We start from the raw sequence: 20863 nt of genomic DNA on the forward strand, positions 1-20863 counted from the left end.
TTTAAAGTCTGATCTGTATAAAAATACCATTGCTTATATCCAAGTAAATTTCACAAAAAGTTGATACATGTATCTTATATTAAAAAACATTAATGAATATGTTGAGTAAAAACAAAAACTGTTATAATTGATTAGGTTTATATAATATTTGTAAATTTATACTTCATATAGTATACTATGCAGTATATAAAATAATCAGTTAACACTTATAGGTGTTTCACATTAAACAATTGGTTTTGTTTAAATAAAAACAGTATGATTTACCTTGATGTGAAATAAGAGTCTCAGATTTTTTTTAGTAAAGTTTTTGTTTTGTAATTTAAAAATTTACAATTAGTACTGTACAATGATTTTAATAAGTAAATAAAACTTCAAGTATTTCTGTTTACAATAACAAAGGACAGTTGCCATTTTTGATCAAGTTTTTTTTGATTTATTATTAAGCTACCTAATGTTGTTTTACATTTTTTCAAATTTAAAGTAGGTTTTGAAGTATAAGCAATTAAAGTTTATAATTTTAAAAGTTTCTTTATGGAAGGTGCAAACTAAAAAAACTCTTTACTAAAGATCTATTTTCTCCTACAATTTTTGAGCAACTAGTTTGAAAGTTTTACAGTGTCATCTTTATAAAATTTATAAAAATCTATCAAAAGAAATATTTTTAATCAGCTTAGTGTTTTAAACTCATAATGGTTTAATCTTTCAATTAGAAAAAATCTTATAGACAGGTTTTTATAAAAATTTTGATGAACATTTTCTGAAAGTTTGAGCTCTCTTGCTAAAAAAAAGAGATACATTTTTAGCAAAATTACAAATTTCTGAGTAAATTGTAGTTCTTATATTAGAAAATATTAACCTAAGTTTTTATAAATCAGAAATTTTATAACCTACAAAAACTAACTCAAAGATCATAGGTTTTAATTTTAAAGAATACTTCACTTTTGGTAAAGTATGATTTAGAAGTTTATCAAACAACAAAAATCCCTTATAATTATTGATCTTAGGACCTGGGGCACAAAAAATATTTAGATTATACTTTGGTACACCACTTGGGTACAGTTTAATGTCTTCACCAGGACATCAAAAAATGTAGTACAGTCTCTATGGTGTTAACAGGTTACATAATAATAAAAAATCAAGTTTTTAAATGTCAACACTTGATAAACACACTTGTTATATTATTAAATATGTGATATTTCATAGTTACTTTTATATCATAAAGTAGATTCTAATGTTTTTTGTTGTATTTGTGCTTGGTTTTAATGTCACAACTTTTTAGAAAATTTTTGAGAAGCACTCTTGTTTGGACAACATATTAAACTGTATCTATGTTGTATGACCTGATAATTGAAAAGTTTTTTGTAAACCAAGTCCTTGGACAAAATGTATTGAGATTTATTGTAGTACAATAAACATTCAAATTAAAAGTACTGAAGCTTAATCATTTCTTTTTATACATTACTGAAATGATAGTGTTAAAAACATTTAAAAATTAAGTAGAAAAGATTCTTTCAACCAATTTTTAAGGTTTTCTTAATTGAAAAATTATATTTAAAACTTTGTTGAAAAAGTTGTGTTTGCTTTTTCATATTTACTTTAGCATCATTAACAGCTGTAAATACTTGTGATTTACTACAAACCAAGCTATTTCTACTTGTATTCGGCATTCAACACTCAATAAAACTACTAAGATTGGTATGGTACAGTCATTTATAAATTTTATTACTTGTTTAGATTTGATATACAAAAAAAGAAAACGTTTTACTGTTTAGTTACAAAAGTTTAATTCACAACTAAGTTTTAATTTTAATTGAAAAGTTTATTTATGTTCTTTTGAACTTTAAATTTTATCAAACCACTAATTTGAACAAGATACAAAAATTTAACAAATAAAGAACATTGTATGTATTTTGTTAGTAAGTATCAGTTATTTAGTATTTAAAGTTAAAACTCGCTTATAAAAATTACGAAAGTATAGAAAAATTAAGCAACATTGCTTAGGGAGCAAATGTATTTCACTAATAATTATTTTTTCAACTTACTACTTTTCAAATACCTCCTCTACAAATAGACTTATTTATTGGTAAAACTTTATAGTACTTAGTTTACATACTGACGTTTAAAAGAAATAATTTTAAATATTTTAATATTTTTCGTTAAAATACATGTAAGTTAAAAAACGTGTTTCTTTTATCTAATTTTGATTTAAAAACTTTGTTTCAAGATAACATAAAGGCTTAAGGCTTAACTACACTTTTGCTATAATTAGACCAAAAGTTTTCAGTAGATTGGGACCAAGGTTTCAATAAGAACGAAACCCGAATCTCAATATACTAGAAGCTTGTGGTTTAATTAACAAAATGATGTGAAGAAATTAAACCGTTGTATTCACTTGAGTATGCAAACGAAGTTCAAGCTTAGGCTCTGTTAAACTTTTGCCGATGTTTTTTTTAAGCTGTGTGTTTGCTAATGTAATTAAAAAAGTGGGTTTTTATCTGAAACTTTATATCAAAATACAAAAGATATTAGTAGCTATTTTGAAACTTAACTGCTTTATGTAATTTTCGTTTGTATTTCAAATTTTTCGTATGCTGAAGAAAAAAAGAACTTCATTCCTTCATTTGTTTATTTTATTAAACTAAAATGTTGTACACGAAATAAGACAATATACAATTATTTTTTAAAAATAAGCTTATCAATCTAAATTAAACATTTTAAAATTCAAAAACTTTTCGTTGTTAAAACTTTAAATTATTAATATCTAGGTTGCCTAGTTTTTAAAAAGAAGCTTTAACGAATCCTTAAAGTAAGAAAGTAATTATTTTAAACATAAAAAAAAATAATTATTTTGGTTTTCTAGAATAAACAAGTAGTTTTAAACACAATCCTCATTTTCAAACTATTTTTACTTAACTTTCGTTCATTATACTTAGGAGTCCTATGTATAGGTATTTAGGACAAATAATATTTGAAGTTTTAAAGATACAACTAATTTAATATGTCTAAAATAAAATATACATTTACAATTATTTGTGTCACAATTTATTCTATTAAATTTGCTAAAACTGACTATATTTTCTTTAATTTCACTCTAGTCAAAAGAGAAAACTTAAACCTAATAATGTTTAAATAAGTTGTCACATGATACTTTACTACTATAAAAATATTTTCAGCAAATTTTAATATTAACTTCTTTTAAATCTCAACAGTAACAGAAACAAACTGTATACAGTTAAAACATGTAATTTAATAAGGGATAGTCAAGCAAATATTTTATTTTAATTTTAAATTAGCGAAATTTTTGGTAGAAAAAATTGTATTATTGTGTCGTGTGTCTATTGTTAAAGTTTTGAAGAAAGTTTAAGTTTTTAGTTTTGCGATCTAGTTCTTCTAGTCATCATGGTAATTATAAGTTTTAAACAAAAAGACATTATATTATTATTTTTACTAAACTACCCTTTTACACTAATTGTAATTTAAATTTTATTAGAAACAAAATTAATAAAATTGTGAATTTAAAGTATGAAATACTCGAGATAAGTTGGGAACTTTATATGAACAAAGATTTAGATAAATCAAATTATTGAACTAAAACGAAATATATGTATTAGAAACTATAAAAATAAAACTCAAATACATAACACAATAAAGACTTTTATAGAGTTTTGTTTGTATTATCAAACTTGAAAATGATAGTGTATCTTATAATATTTAAAGTCTAAATGATTTTGGCTATGCTTAAAGTTTTTTTCTTAGTTAATTTAATCAAAATTTTCTAATTAAACTATGATAAATAGGCTTACGTAAAAATATTATTGATATAAAACTTTACTGAAGTTACAATTATAAGTTTTTAATTTACAAGGTTTTATGAACAGTGATGTCAGCGCACATAAAACACAGCAAACCTTTTAACATTACCAGTAAGAAAACAATTTCAGACTAAAAGGAAATAGTACCAACAGTTTTGTTATTTAATAGTGGTTTGCTTAGATAAAGTTTAAAATTAATTCTGTGTAGTTACAACATTTGATCTAGCTGAGATATGCACCTACTTAAACAAACAAACGTTTATCATAATAACATAAGAATTCTAGCAACCCAGCTGTTTTGTAGCTATAAGTAAAGTTATTTTCGTATTGTGAAGAAAGCATCTTACAAGAAGGTTATGAGTAAAATTCTGAGCACAAAATAAAATCTTTAGACTAGCTTGTCTTGAATGAACAGTAAAACAACTAATTGCTTAAATTATTGTTAAGTTTAAATACTGTAATGTAAAAAAAAAACTTGTTGGTTTTTACAAAAATAGATGCAATGAAAACTATTTTGGTCAAAAGTTGAATTTACAGTAGAAACAAAACTTTAAAACAAAATTAGAACAACTTTGTCAAAAAATGTTTAAATTTATAACTTTTTTTGTTAAATACTAAACTCTGTTAAATAAACATTTTTACAATAAACGTTTTAAAAGAAGCACAAAGTAAGTTTTCTACTACAAAAACAGTCTTCTACTTAATTTAAACTAAACTTAATTATTAAAATCTTATATTTGTTATAGCTACTTATTTCTTAAAAACTTAACATAATCTAAACATATTGTTATTATCAATATACTTTAGCTGTTACTTAAATTTACTTATATAAGAATAATATAGAAAAATACTTTTTTACATTTCTCAGGTTTAGTCCAAATAAATCAAAACTAAATGATTGAATAAAAAAAGAAAATAACAAACATAACTTTTATTTTTTGTATTCGAATAAAAAAAAATTTAGGGTTACCATTTTTTCATTGCAAATAATTTGACTTTCTCCAAAATTTTTAAAGCACAATTTTTCCTGTTCATTTTCAGTAAAATATAAGCTTTTTTTAAAAAATTTGCTTTTCAATAGTTTGAAATTACTTAAAAGATACTGCACTGTTATTAATTTGAATGAGTACCATTTTCTTAAACACGTTATTTCAAGTCTCCACCAATAAGATTTTTCAAAGTTCTAGTACTGATACAATATAAGTTATCTAAAAGCTTAGTTATATTTGAAGTAGCAATAATATTTATATCTACTTTTAACAAATTTCTTTGTCTACATAATTACAATGTTTGTTTTATTTCAGTATTTAACGGACTTAACGGAAATTAAAATATAAAACATATCAAATTTATAACTGCCTTCGTTAAAAGCAGAACAAATTTATTATTGAAGTTTTGAGGTAAACAACATTTTGACATTAGTAAATAGTCCGCTCTGTTTTCACTTTGTTCTTAAATATTTTAAAAGCAAATGTTTAGATTAAAAACCAGAAGAAATCAGATTAACATATTAAAACTGTAGGTTAACAACCAAGGTGTTTATAAGCAACTTTTAAATTAAAGTATTTTAATTTTGTTCTAGTTAAGCAACACTGAACTAAGGTTTATAAGATATACTTACTTTTTAGATTAGTTGTTGTATACTACTTTATTCGAAAAAGTTATACAATACAGCTTATGTTAGAAAAATCACTTAATAATAAAAAAGTGTTTCTAGCGTATTTAGTTCAAAAATTTTGAAGTTAAGTTAACAAACAATTTTGCAAGCTAGTTCAATTTACCTAAGGTGGTGTTCTAAAAAAAATAAAATTTTTCTCTAAAATTCTAACATTAACTCATTACCAAGATAATCAAAGCAATATATTACGAAGTCAATAAATACACCATTGTCTTTTATCATAAGCAGAGTTTAATGTTTTACCGAGAATGTTAGATAGTAAACATAAAATGTTAGGTCTACAAAGGAGTCACTGAAAAGATTACAAAAGTCTCATTAGACATATTTCATCATGTACATGTCCAATGTATAACTCACTATTAAAATAAGGAAACAGCTATCAGTTGGAACTTTAAATATAACAATAAAATTAGTTTTGGTGTTAAAGCTCGGGAGTAAAAAATATTCAGTTTATTTAGGTTTGACAAAATAGTTTATCATGTATATATCAATGTGTTCAACTTTATTTAATTATTGCTAATACGTTTTAGGCAATTTAGAAAAATTATAATTTTTTATAGGGAATTCAACAGATAACTAATTATTTTTTACAACAAGCTGTATAACTAAAAAAACTGTTATTTGAATTAAGTAGTTCGTTAAGTTGATACGTTTCTATTAAAAACCTTATTTCATTTAAAATTTTCAAGTCTGCAGCCATTGTTTCAAGTAATTACTTATATAAAAAAAAACTTGATGATCAATATCATATATTCATACTGTCTATATATTAAAATTTGTGTGAAGTTTCATGTATCGTATTTAAAACTTTTAATATTTTAGTTCAATGTGTAGCACATTATTAAAAGCGTTGTTTATAGTTAAAAGTTTATTACAATTTTATATGAATAAATGTTTTGTTCTAAATTTTTAAAGTTCTCGTTAGTTTAGATTTCAAATATAAAAAAAACTAACATTTTGTTAAATAAACCTTGGCCTACAAGCTAAAAACCTTTCAAAATCAAAATAGGGAAGCATAAAAACTAACACGAACTTTAAACAATACAAAACATTTAGTTTTGGTTTATTTTAAAGTCAAGGAGTAAAAAAAATCAGTTTGACTAAATATGTTGTTATATATATCAATGTATTCGACTTTACTAAATAATTGCGTCTGGTCTTAAAACATTAAATAAAAATTATTACAAGGAACTCAATAACAAAATATTCAGTTCTAAAAATACTGCATAATTAAAAAAAAAGACTGTTATTTAAAATGTGTAAAAAAAAAATTGTTAAATAAACCTTGGCATACAAGCTTAAATATATATAGACACGCTGTCAAATAGTTTAAGATAATGTATATGAATTTGTTAAAACACTAAAATATGAGTAAAAAATATTAAAAACTCAATCTAATTATTGATTTAAGTTTTTGTTTATTTTCAACACGTACTTAATCAATAAATATTTGTAATGGTTAGAACACAAATTTTTGCTTTGAAGTAACTTTAAATTAGAAAAATAGTTTAGTTTAAATTTTCTAAATACTAAAATAGTTTGATTTAGTTACATTAAACACCAAAAAAATAATTACTTAACAAATTGTTATAATTTACTGAAACTTGTTTTACTTGTTAAAAACTTAAGCAATACTAGTAGAAAACATTTATAAGCTAACAAAAATTTACATGAATAACAAAATACAAAGAAGAGCGAAAGAAAAATAGATCAATAATATCAAGAAAGTAAACCAGCTTAATTTCAATTTGAAATACTGTCAACTTGAGTTTAAAGAAAAATAACTTTAAATTTATTCTGAAATACGTATACACATTTCGTAATATAAATACAAGATTTATTTTTAAATTTGAAAACTTTCTTTTAAACTCTTTAATACCAATTCAAGCAAATTTTAAACTCAAAATTTATGCACATAAAATAAAAATATTTATTACAACTAACTCTAATTTTGTTTCACAGAACAGTACAAGTCTTAAATTTCAACTTAGCAATCAAAAATTTTGTTGTTCTTATTAATAAAAAAAAAAACACTTTGCATCATACCTTTTTTGAGATTTTATTTTTTGTAGTAAATTCAAACAATAAAAGGTTTTTTACGTTTAACAAGGAATTAAAAAAAAAAATCACCGCGAAAAATCTTCCAACTTTTAAACAACTCAAGAAGCTGAATAAAAAGTTAAACAGAACAAATAGCAGGTAAGAATGATCTAATAACAGGCAGCTTTGATATACCATATGATACAACTACTATTTTTTTCATAACAACATAATTGTGGTATGATTCAAATTTGAATTCAACCTTTCGACAAGTTCTGCTATTCAATCAACGCGCTGCTTTAGACACCTGTAAATTGTAAAACTTTAGTTGAGTATTTATTTTACAATCTTAACACTTGTTAGGTTTGAGTCACTTAAATGTATACTTTTGTGATTTTATACTAAAGTTTTTACTTTTTGTGTATGAAAGCTATTGTTACATAGCAAGAGAGATAAACGCTAGTCAGTTTGTAGAAATATATCAAGGTTGAAAAAAATTTGTTATTTAAAATTAACAAGTTTTTATCATAAAAAATTAAATCAATTGGTCGTAGTATTTTTCTAAATAACTTACAAAACTTTACCCAAACATAAGTGAAACGGAGAAAATAACAAAGTCCTTCTTAGATTTTATTGAGTACAACCTATAAATATTCACAACCTAACATCTTAAGCAAGAATTAAAAGCTAAAATATAAATAGTTCTGATGTAATTTTTATAGTTTTAAAAGTAATTGCAGATAAAGTCACGTGTGCAGATTTTTTAGAAAACAATATAAATTTAACTAAAATTATTTATTTTAATTAAAAAACTATAAACATCATGTTAGTAAAAATAAATGCTGTGTATAAAAAGTTTGTAATATTTGGCTTAGAAATATTACGATTATAAAAAAATAAAGATTGCGCGAATCTTATTTACAGTATCTTGTGCAATTTCCTTATAAAAGATAAAATAAAATATTTAAATTACAAAAAATATTTTGATGACACAAAACAATGGCTAGTAATTCTTTGAATCAAATAACCAAATAAAAAAGTTCAAATATTAAAAAACACCTTGAAAATATCTTACTGATTATAGTTAAACTTTTACACATTTTATTAGAAATTAAAGTATACAATGATGCCATAAAAACAATTAGAAATTAAACATTTAGTTTTAAATTAACAAACAACTTCATTTGCAGTACTTTTATTAATGCACATTATTGAAAATTACGTTGTACTGAAAATAAAAAATAGTTAGTGCAATTTTTTTTTTGAAAAGTGTTTTATTCACAATGCTGAATGAGCTGATGCGTTCTTTTTGCAAATACTTAAAAATTCCAGTGAAGTTTATTTTTAGATGATAAAAAAAAACAAAATACTTTTGGTAACGCTTAAAACGTTGATAAATTTATAATAAAATAAATAAACTATTCACTTTAAACCTACGGGAACACTTCTTTTTCACGAAAGTAAGTTTTTGAAAAAGTTTAATATCAGTTTTAGCACCAAAAATGTTAAAAAATTGTAGTGAGATAATAATGTACAAGAATCAGTGATAAAAACAATAAACATATAGTTCTTATAATACTAATTAAGAAAATACAAAAGCTGAATTTGAAATTAGATGAGCTTTATAGTTGGCTAAATAAAAACTAAACAATAAATTATGCATGGTGCTAATATACTAAAAAGATCATGATACACAAAATCTTCACTTGTTTTAGATAAGTTTCAATTAAATTCAGCCCTTCAACGGTATATGATTTCTATCCAGAGTTTTAAACTCTATAAAAGTATTGTACGCATTAGAAGAACTTTTATATAAACACAATATTAACAATATAAAAAACCTTGACACTACTATTCAGATAAATTTCAAAACAAATCTAGCGCTATACCAACAGATTATTTCAGTCTAATGTTTAAAAATGGATAAAAAAGTGAACTAATTGATGTAATTAAGCTTCATTTTAACTACAGTAAAAAATAAAAACACGTCTTTACCTGTTTTAAGTTTGGTTCTTGTTGTTTTCTTCTGTTTATCATTTTTTTAAATTGCACTTCTGTTTTTTCAAGGTAAACTTTGAAGGTATCCTTGAACCGCTGTTCATCAATGCCTGTAAGTAAATTTATTCTCAGTTGAAATTATTGTTTATAAAATTTTATTCTTTATAAATTTTATAATAAAAACTTAAACTTTATTTTCTGTTTTAGTACACACTAACTATAAAGACAATAGGTAGATTATGTTTCAAAAATAAGCTTCCTACAAGTTGTTTATAATGCTTTAAGAATGTTTTCTTATTTTTTGAAGTAAATTAGTTTTAAAATGATAAGAAGATAAACTTTTAGTAAAACTTTGATCTTGAAGTAAATTGGTCATAAAAAATATATGATTATATTTGCATCAGAAACTTTTTACAAAATTGAATGTTTTTGTTATTTATTAGAGTAATTTAAAATAAATACTTAAAAACTTTTAAATAAAAGCCAATATCAATTTTTGTAAAAGGAAAATGTTGGACTCAAATGGCCTTCACCTTCTGAGTGTTTATAAAAATAAATAAATTTTTCCTTATAATGTAATGCAAATTTCCTGAAAATATATAGATTGCAACTCGAAAAGTCTAGGACAAGTAATAACTTTGCCAACTTATAAAAACTTGAAGGAAAATTAATGATCGAAACATTGTGACTAAAAATTTTTATACTTTGTTAAGAGTAGTGTACAGTTTTTCTATAAGACCTTAATATACAATAAAGTCTTGACTCATGTATAGCCTCTGCTGCCTTAATAAAAAATCTTAACTTGTGCAAAAAGTAATGAAATATGAAATACTAATGTAAAATAAAAAGCTAAAAAGACAAATAAAGTGTAATTCTAAATTTTTTGCAAACAGTTAAAATCAAATTATACTTTTGTTGCTAAAACATAGTTATATAAGATATAAGTTAAGGTATAACCACTAACAGTAAATACATAACCTTTGATTATTTAGAATAAACACTAATGAAAAATAAAGCTAAAATAATTAATTTAAAAAAGAGAACATTTTATTAGTTAAAAATTACTCAGACTAAAATTTTACCAAAAAGTTTTTTTATTTTGCTAACATTTCAAAACGTTGAAAAATGCTTTAATAAAACTAGATTAGCTAAGTAAAACTTGTTAGCTAATAAATAGTAAATGAGCAGTTATAATTTCCTGTTTAAAAAAAACTCATTGTTTACAATTTCATGTGTAAGTAAGAATACAAATTTAAGCACTTTTTGAAATGGATTATTTACTTTATGTGAAATCTTAATAAAAGATAGTTAGCACAACCTATAAAAGTAAAAACTACATCAGTAACAAAAGTAAAAAATTAAGAATTTTTTCAAAGAAAAGCATAGCAAGCTTTTTAAAAATGTTATAATAAACAACAAAATGTTTGACCAACAAAAACTACTCTAAAATTTTAAACACATTAAATGTTTTCAAAGTACTCACTTTTAAGCATCTTTATAATCATAAAAAAACAGGATAATAAAAAAATAGACATAGCTTTTATTATTTTTTATACAAAATATTTATTTTAAAATTTGACATGGTTAAGGGCATGGGCATTTTTTTACGTGTTGATCTTATTTTTTTCATTTTCATACTTAGCTAACAGTTTCTTTTTACCATTTTGTAAAATTCAATGTAGTTGTGAGATTTGAGGGGACAAAAGCAGAAAGCTCAATAGGTTCCTTACGGCAGGACAAAAAAGACCATGTCATTAAAAGTCTATTGAATCCTACAATTTATAATCAAGCTTTTTCAAACTGTTTCAGTTTAGTTTTAACTTAGTTATTAACAATCCTATGGTAAAATTTTTAAAATTTTAAGGAAACAGATAATTTTCATCTTTGGTAATTAAGTATTTTTCTAATTGTAACAAAAGGATTTTTCTTATAGCGCAAGGAGCATTTCCTAAAAGTGTGAAAAGAAAGCAAAAAAACTAAGTTTTAAAAAAATTAGTGAATTTTTCAAAACTTCTGTTAAACATGAAAATTGTTGATTTTGAACCAGTGTATTAGATTTTTTACAAAACTGCCTATATCTCAACAGTTATTTATTTTTTTTATTCTATCAAAAGTATTTTATAGTATATACTGTAAGCCAGTGCTTCTGAAATGGCTAGGGTTCCGCGACGCCTCTCAGGGGTTCCGCAAAGCCTTTTGAAATTTAAAGTTTTATGTAGAATAAAATTAAATTTTATGTAAAATTAAAATTAGGGGTGCAGCGGAAAAGTTGAACTTTGGAAAAGGGTTCAGAAAAAAGCCACTAGAAAAAGGTTCAGAAGCACTGCTGTAAGCTTTCACATAAGAGCCAATGAAAATTTTAAAAAATGTTGGGCCCCTCTTTGCCCTAAATACAATTTTTAAATCTTTAAACCTATTAGTGTATCTAACGTTTTTTAATATATATAAAAATCTGAACAATTAATAAAATATATAAAAATAACAAACATTTAAAAAATTGATCATCAAAGATACATACTTTAAACCAGGTATTTCCCAAACTCATTTCAGCAATCCCGTTTCCTTGGCAAAAGTTTATAAAACAGTTTGCCCCAATCACTAATTAACTACCTTATCATAAATGTTTACTTTTTTACAACCCCTTAAAGCCACAATTGACCTTGAGGGGCAGTGTTGCCCACTTTGGAAAACCCTGCACTTAACTTTTTTTTCAGTTTTACTTGACCAAAAAAAATGTTTGTTTAAATCCTACATCAGGGTTATTAAATAGTTAAAAGAGTAGTAAAAAATCTATATCTACAGAATTTTTTCAAACTTCCCTACTAAATTCATCCTATATGGGACAATATAACCCTGATTTTAAAACTTTGCTCAGTAAATTAAACAAAAACATAAGCAATTCTAGGAAGCAGTAAAATTGTTTTGATATAAAAAAACAACGATAAAGTTTACTATGGGTAGTGTAGTTTGAAGTCACTAGAAATCAAAATTGAAACTTACCTCTAGCAAAGTTTTCCATATATTTGGTATAGCTTAACAGTCTAACAAAAATAGACTGGCATTACAGTTAAAGAAGATGTTCGACAAAAAATATGTATATTTAAAAAAAAATGTGAAAATACATTTTACTTAACTAAAAACTAACTTAACTTTATTAAATAAATAGGCATATTTAAATATAACTATTTAAAATATAAATTTAAGTTTTTGTTAACAATAGATCCTAGTGAAACAAGATACTGGAATATATAATAATAACAAACTATACAGTATCCTTCTTTTATTTCAGTGACATATGTTTCTGTGTGAAAACGGATTACAACTGCGCTCATGAAATAAATAAAAACAGTAAGGAAAGAATAGAAGCTAAAGTAGGTATATACATGTGTCCATTATCTATTATTAACCATTAAGCTATAAAAATCTATAGCAATTAATTTTATTACAATGGACAGATGTATATACCTACATTAGCTTCTATTCTTTCCTTACAGTATTTATTTTTTACAGAGCTCAGTTGAAGTGTGTTAACCGGTTATTACACAGAAACATATGTCAGTGAAATTAAAGAAGGGTATTGTATAATTTGTTATTATATATAGCTATTTTACATGCACAAACTAAATGTAAATTTACCTCTTCATTCATTTCACGAACTATTCTTTCTTCAAGACTTCGGGGTCTCCCAACATTGGATGGCTTGCACATAACATTCCTTTTAACTTGTTAAAAGGACATTGAATTTAACTATTCATTTAAAGCTGCACATCACAAAAACTATAAGTAGAAAATGTACACTGCATTGTAATGATTGTATTAACATGTCTGAAGGTTTTGACTACATGTACAAAAAATACTATTTTAACAAATAAAGGTGCCAAACTTAAGTGTAAAAGTAAAATTTAAAATACTGAAAGCAAATTTAAATATATTGTAGCTTGTATTAAAATTCAATGCACTTATAGTGATAAAAACAGGGTTAAATATTTTTAATATACTAACTGTTTACATTTTTAAAAATGATTAATTAAGTAGGTGAAATTTTCTGGTAACGATTAGCTAGGTTGTGTATAAAAAGCTTTATATTAGACTTAAAAGAGTGGCAAACCTGAATTTAGTCAAAATAGCACAAATATATAATGATTGACTCAAATATTTAGCATTTGACACATATTAAAAATACAAAACTAAATAATTTAATATAAAAAAGAAACATTTCAAAACAAACGAAAATTAAAAAAAAAACTTTTGTTTTAAAACTTCAATGCAAGCTCTAATGGATTGAAAAATAATTTTTATAAAAAAAATTAAAAATTGAGAAACTTTAAAACTTTATGAAGTTAATAGTTTTAGCATAAATTTATCACTATGAATCTGTACCACATAAGTAAGTATCTACAAACGCATATATATTTATAAAATAAAGTTTCATTTGAGGCATGTAGTTCTAAAACTGGTATAACATCTCTAAGCAGGTTTTTATTATTATAAAACTTGAAGACAAATTTTTAGCAATCTCAGTCTGCAAAAAAACACTCAAAACTCAGCAATTATTTACAAGTGCAAAGTAATTTCATCAAAGTTTGTTGAACATATATATTCTAATTTATCAGTCTGCAAAGAAACATACACTACTCAGCAATTGTTTTATATGTGCAAAGTTATTGAAATCTTATCAAAACACGTTTAAAGTCTTTACTCTATTTTGTCAATGGCAAAAATGCTTTTGACGCTGCTCAGAATTGAGTCAACATTGTTCAGGTCAAGGTTGCTACTCTTATTTGCAGTGACTATACCCAGTCTGTTAGAACTGACCTTACCATGAACATTTGCGTTGCTTGCACTAACAGAACTTTTATTTGCAGTGACTATACCCAGTTTGTAGTTACCACCAGTCAGCACATCTGCGCTGTTTGCAGACTTTATGTTTGATTTCACAGTCGCAAGCTCTTTTTTCTTCTTGAAACTGCTGTACGTTGCCTGGCAGTTAATATCCCTGAAGTCCTTCAAACTCCTCAGCCTTTTGATTGGCTGAGGAGCCGGCTCTGGTGCTTTGCGGGAACTCAGTGTCCGGTAAGCAAATTGTGGCAGAGGAGTCTGGTAAGCGTACTTGAAGGAGTGGTTGATTTTGTTTACGGATATGCTTGTATTATCTTCTTTCTCTTTGGGGAAAACCCCACCAAAGGTAGATGAGCCAATCTTGGTGATGTTGAACTGGCTTCTTTTGTTTTTCGTGTTGCTGTTTGGCAAAGGGATTTCATGTGCTAGGTTGTAGGCTATTATGTCTTTTTTGCATTTTCTCTTGGCTTTAACTTCTGTTTCAGCCTGCTCATTGCTTTTTGTAGGAGCAGGTCTTGGTAAGCTGTTTAATATTTCAGGATTAGATGTTTCATGAGGCTTGTTTTTTATGGCAGTCAATTCATTTTTGAGGGAAGTTTCTTCTTTGCTACAAACAGAAGTTTGTTCAAATGTCTTGCCCATTGGTCTACTGCCGTTTATCACAAGATTGCCTTTTACACCCTTGCTTGGAAGTAACTCTTTTTTAGGTATAATAGATTTTACTTGAGAGTGTGGATTGTAAGAAAACCTGATTATTCCAATCTTGGTGTTGACAGTTGTAACTTTGTTTTTTGAGCTTTCAGCTTTTTCCTTGCTGGTTGTTTGTTTTGCAGCCTGCAGTTTATAAACGTCAGAGAAACAAACTTCACCAATTTTGAAATTAAATTTGTTTGGTAGGGCTGCCAAATCTTTACTTAAACTTTTGCTGTTGTGGCCTGCAACAGACACTGGATCATGCAAGCTTTTGGGAAGTGGTGAATTTTGTATTTTTTTACACAAGTCTTCTTGCCTGCTCAAAATTTTCTCCATCTTAGCAGGCGTTGTCGTAAAAGAATCACACTTGCGCTTGACGGGGACCTTAACTTTTTCAAACTGCTGCAATTGCATCCTCTTGTTTTTGAAGCTTCTCACCAGCGACACCGGGACGTTCTCCTCCAGCTCCCAAGAGCTCTCGCTCTCATCCAGGCTCTGCCACTTCACCCGGTACATCACCTTCATTTCCAGTATCTTTTCAGCAATCTTGCCATTCAAACTTGAGGGTTTGTTGTTAAATTTCTCAGGTAGCTTTTCTGCTATGCCATCAAAATTTAAGGGTTTTTGAAGGGCTTCACTGTTTAATTTTTTAGCAAATTTGTCATTAAAACTTGATGAACTTTGGAGAGTTTCACTGTTTAACTTTTCTGAAGTTTTGCCATTAAAATTTGATGAACTTTGAAAGGCTTCACTGTCAAACTTTTCAGCAATTTTTCCATTACAATTTGAGGGTTTTTGAAGGATTTTATTGTCAAACTTTTCAGCAAAGTTTTTATCAAAATTCTTTTGAAGGGCTTTACTGTTTGCCTTATCTAGAAAACTTGTAGTTTTTTTAATGTTTTTCACTACTTTTTCATCAAATTTAATGGGCCAGTTATGACTTTCTAAATCTTTCTTTTTAAGCTTAGATTGTTCATCTTGATTTTCAACTTTAACTTGAGGTGTGTTAGAATTTTTATTTTCAGATTTACTTTTTTTATTATGAGTATTATCTGAAATTTTCAAACTTTTTCTTGGTTTTTTGGGCACTTTAACATCATTTTCTAGGGATATTTTAGGTGCTTTTTGGCAAGGTTTTGATTTAAAAGGAACTTTGGGGGATAATTTTGCAATGTCATTAGTTGCTTCTTGTTCACATGTATTACTAGTAGCTTTTGAACCTGCATGTATTTTATCATCTCCTTTTGATGATTTTTTGTTTCTCAGCAACTTTTTACCTCTTGTTTTTGCTGTCTTAACATTTCTCTTTTTTACTTTTGGGAATTTTTCATTCATCAGTGCTTTTTTCTCAAAATCTTTTATCATTTTTTTGGGTATGTGGGCAGTGGGCTCCCAAGTTGACTCACTTTTTGGGTAACCTGATTAAAAAACAACAATAAAAAAGCTATCTTTAAGTTTTTTTAAAAGTGTGATACAATTGTCTTATACTTAATACTTTGTAGTTTTTAAAAACTTCAGGTTTATATTTCAAAAACAAAAAAAAAACTTTTTAAATTTAAACACTTATAATATATTATTTTCAGTGACAAAGTACTAAAATTTAGGTTTTTGAAAATAGTTAAATCATAATTTAATGTTATCAAATGTATACAAATAAATTTAAGCAATCTTGTGATAAGATATTTATCAAATACAATTCACACAATTTACCCTAATAAAAATGTTAGAAAACTGTTTTTCAAATTGCTTCAAAGTTAAACAAACTTCAGTAAATGTAAATGTAAAGACTTATATATGACAGCTATTTGAGTTACAAAACCATTGGGAAAGTTAATAATACTTTCAACAATAACAAAAAAAGAAAAAAAACCTTTCCACTTGACAAGGAACTCTTTTCTTTTAGTGTCAGGGCAAGTTCTACAGTTGCAAATTGCTTCAACTTCGAAATACTCTCTTTCTTTGCGGCGCTTCATTTTTTTTATTAAATATTTAACTGTGTAAAATTGTAACAATAGAAAAAGAAACTACATTTAAGTTTAAGCAAGCTTCAAATGTTTAAAATAAACTTATTTAAATCTTAAAAAACTATCTTTAAAACCATTGTTTTATGTTGAAAAACATTATTTCCATTTATATCTAGATAGAAGCATTTAAAGATGTAGTAAAACTAGAAAATGTTAAATTTAAAGTATAAGTTTAATATTATTCAAAATACATTGCAAAATTGTAAGTTAACACTGAAGGCTATAGGTGGTCAACCTTGCTTTTTGTTGATGTTATTTTTTGAGTTTTATTTTAGTTGTCAGACACTTTTAAAAGTTAGAAAAAATTCAAAGTAACTTTTTTTACATATAAGAGAATTAGATTGGTACACTCACAATTCCAACCAATTTCTGCTTTACTTATTAATTTTATTACTATCACTGTTACCCCTATACCTTACTCTTGGTTGGTTAGCGGTTCTCTGATTTGATTGAGTGTAAATTTTGGGGAATTGGAACTGAGCAACAAAATTAGTGAATTCTTTATGGAATATGCACATCAAAAAGTATTTAAATTAAAAAATCCTTAACCGTATATTTATCCTTAATTTTTTAAACAATCTTTTCTATGACTTTACAGTTATTCAACTAGTAAAGTTAAATAGATTCAATAAAAGAAAAAGTTTTACCTTAATTAGACTACTTTTGTATTTTTACCTAAAACTTATAATTTCCATATTTTTCATAATTCAAACTTTTAATTTCTTTTATGTACTGTTTTTTAAGTTTTAAGTCTTTAGGTTAAAATTAATATAAGTAGATAGACTTGCAGTAAGTTTTCAAAATACTAAAAAACTTGACAGTTAAAAATTGCAGCCAACACATATGCATCATAAACTTTTTACTAAATTGACTATACTCAAAAGATATTAATTTAGTTTTATAAAAAGTAGCTTATAAATAACAGGGTTGCCACTCTTTGAGTCAAAAAACTGTCATAAGTGATTCTTTATTGTTTCCGAATTAATTATCTTAAGTTTTTTTAAATCTAAAAAAAAGTTTAAAAAATTAAAATCATTATAAGTTAAGTTCTTCAATAAAACAGGTAATAAAATAATAAAATATTAAAACTTAATCTCAGTGAAAATCTAGCAAAAATTCTGGCTTAAGATTTTCAGAAATCTTAAAACTATCCTTAGTTTAAAAAAAAAACTATCTGGAGTTTAAAAAGAAATTCAAAATACACTTAGTTATACTGAGTCATTCTGAGATTTTCAAAATATCCAGAGTTATCCTTATTGTGTTACAATCCTATTTTAGTTTGAATAGAATTGTTGTTTTTAAGTTCATTTTTCTTGAAACTTTTATATACTCAAAAAACATTTTATAGAAATAAGTATATATTTTTTATGATTATGACGTCAAAATACAAAGAGAGCAATAAATGTCTTTAATGTATGCATATTAGTACAAGCTTTAATTTAAGATAAAATAAAAAGTCTACAACATGCATAAGTTACTTTATTACTATTCAATTCAAAAAACATGTGATTTTTGGAGGTTTAACCATTTTTTATATAGCAGTTCTTTTTTTTTGCAAAAACTAAAAAAGAACTTTTTAGATTTAATCAGGGTTGCCACTGATTTTTGGCATGTTTTCTCCAGGTTTTCAAAATTTCTTTCAGGTTTTTATAAGTACTTGTTTTTGGGCCTATTTTTAGTATAAACTTAATTTTAAAGGTAAAAAACTGTGTTAAATAGTATAAAATATTGAAAAGACAATGTAAAGCTACTTCAAATGTGTTTTTCAATAAAAAACTTTAGATGATGGCAAAAAAAAATTATCTGTACCATAGAAAATTTAAATAAAAATAAAAAATGGTTAGGAACCATCAAAAAAACCACTGTATCAGCCTTTTACATAACACTTTGAGAAGATCTTTTGTATATTGAATAAACGTCATCAATTCTTTTTCAACTAGATTCTATGAAATAAAAAATTCACTTCTGATGAGTCATGTTATATATGGACCACTTTATTGGTGTAGAGCAAGTAGAGCTAAAGTTACTGAGATCAATAAACTTGTAAATAAAGCTGTAAGGTGCATCTATTTTAAAGGTTGGAATGAAAATGTAAGCAGTATAAAAATATCAAAAAAGATTTTAGATGTTGAAAACATGTTTCAGTATGAGTTTATGTACAAATTGTTAAAAGGTGTCTTACCAGTTAATATCAAGCTTTACTTTACAAGTATAAACAAAATGTATAATCATTCAACAAGATTATTCAGAAACAAATTACTTCTTTCCTAGAGCAGGGTTTCCCAAAAAGGGCCAAGTGGCTATAATTTAAAGCCATGAGCAGTAAAGGAGCCACAGGGGGGCCATGAGGCTATAATTTGAAACTAACACCAGATATTCTTGAGTTGCAGATGAAGAGCAAAAAAAGGCCTTATGTGTATTTTATGGTAGTTTAGAAACTTACACTAGATATTCTTGAGTTGCAGACGAACAGCAAAAAAAAGGTCTTTGTTGTTTTTTATCGTAGTTTATGAGTAATCTTGTTGATGGGGGCCAAGGCTTTTTTAATTCCTTTAAGGGGGCCATTTGCAAAAAAGTTTGGGAAACCCTGTCTAAGAGTAGATAGTCTTTACGGTTCTAAATCCTTATCTTATCTTGGATGTTAGGTATGGGATGAAATTCCAAAAAGCTTAAAAAAACAAAACTTTCTTACAGCATTTCAATCTGCACTAAAAATGTATTGCTCAAAAATCAATCTGACAAAAGTCAATCTTAATTTTCTGTTTTACATAGTATCACATAAAATGATTTCTTGGTCATTGGGTTATACTCTTTATTTTTTTCTTGATAAGACTAATCAATGGCAGTTGTGTTGGCTGGGTGTTAGCGGAGTTTATTTGGTCTTGATCATAGTTTTTGAACATGCAGTTTTCATTTATTAACAAAACTATTTTTTTTCATGTGAGTTTTGTAATTAAATGTGTTTTTTTTTAATTAATCTTTTACTTTATTTTAAAGCAACAAAGTTTTTGAACATGTATAGTTGAAACTAATTTTGTTTATCTTTATTTTTAAGTGAGGTTTATAAACTATTTTTTTATTTACTTAAGTAGTTGTTTAGTTTTTCTCTTAATTTTTATTTTAGTTTTTTGAAAAATTTAGTTGTACTTTTATAGGTGTAATTTATTTGTTTTTATTTTCTTACATGTATCTAGTATTTATTAGCGAGAAGAATAGTTATTGTAACTGAGTAGTTTACATATTAAAAAGTATAAGAAAATACTGAATCACCAGACCAGGTGAAGGCATTGGAAATAAAATTAAATATTTTTGTAAATTTATTGGAAAATTTTGGAATTTTTTTCGGACTTTAGAGGACTTTTTATTAATTTTTACCATATGAAGGCTTTAGAAAACAAGGAATTTTGTAAATTTAAACTGACAAATCCGACTTTTTTTTAAATTTTATCAAATTTCTTGACTTTTCCTGACTTTTTTTCAAAACCCCCCATTTTTTCCTGACTTTTCCTAACTTTTGTCTATTTTTTAAATTTTTCCTGACTTTTCCTGACCAAGTGGCAACCCTGAAAATAATAATTTTTCAGCTTGATATTGGTGCAACATAATCCTAAAATTTCAACTACATGATCAAAACCTTTGGGAGGAGACGGTGTGGAGCCTGTGGTAGACTATAGTTTTCATAGTTAATGTTGGCAGTAATGGTTTTTAAAAAGAGTGCATACCATTTTTCTTCTTTAATAATTAATTTCATTGTTTAGTTTGAGTAAAAAAAAATCATT

General features: G+C 25.6%; 1 long non-coding RNA gene across 1 annotated transcript; it reads right to left on the bottom strand.

The window, feature by feature from the left end:
* Positions 1 to 7228: 7228 nt before the first annotated feature.
* On the bottom strand, positions 7229 to 13291 carry LOC145840974 (uncharacterized). Its single transcript, XR_014370129.1, has 3 exons — positions 13165 to 13291; positions 9526 to 9638; positions 7229 to 7837 (listed from the first exon to the last, which is right to left on the bottom strand). It is a non-coding gene; the product is annotated as an uncharacterized LOC145840974 (long non-coding RNA).
* Between the last annotated feature and the right edge of the window lie 7572 nt (positions 13292 to 20863).

The sequence above is a fragment of the Thalia democratica genome, chromosome 7 (genome assembly GCF_965202585.1).
Source record: "Thalia democratica chromosome 7, ktThaDemo2.hap1.1, whole genome shotgun sequence".
Classification (NCBI taxonomy): Eukaryota; Metazoa; Chordata; class Thaliacea; order Salpida; family Salpidae; genus Thalia; species Thalia democratica.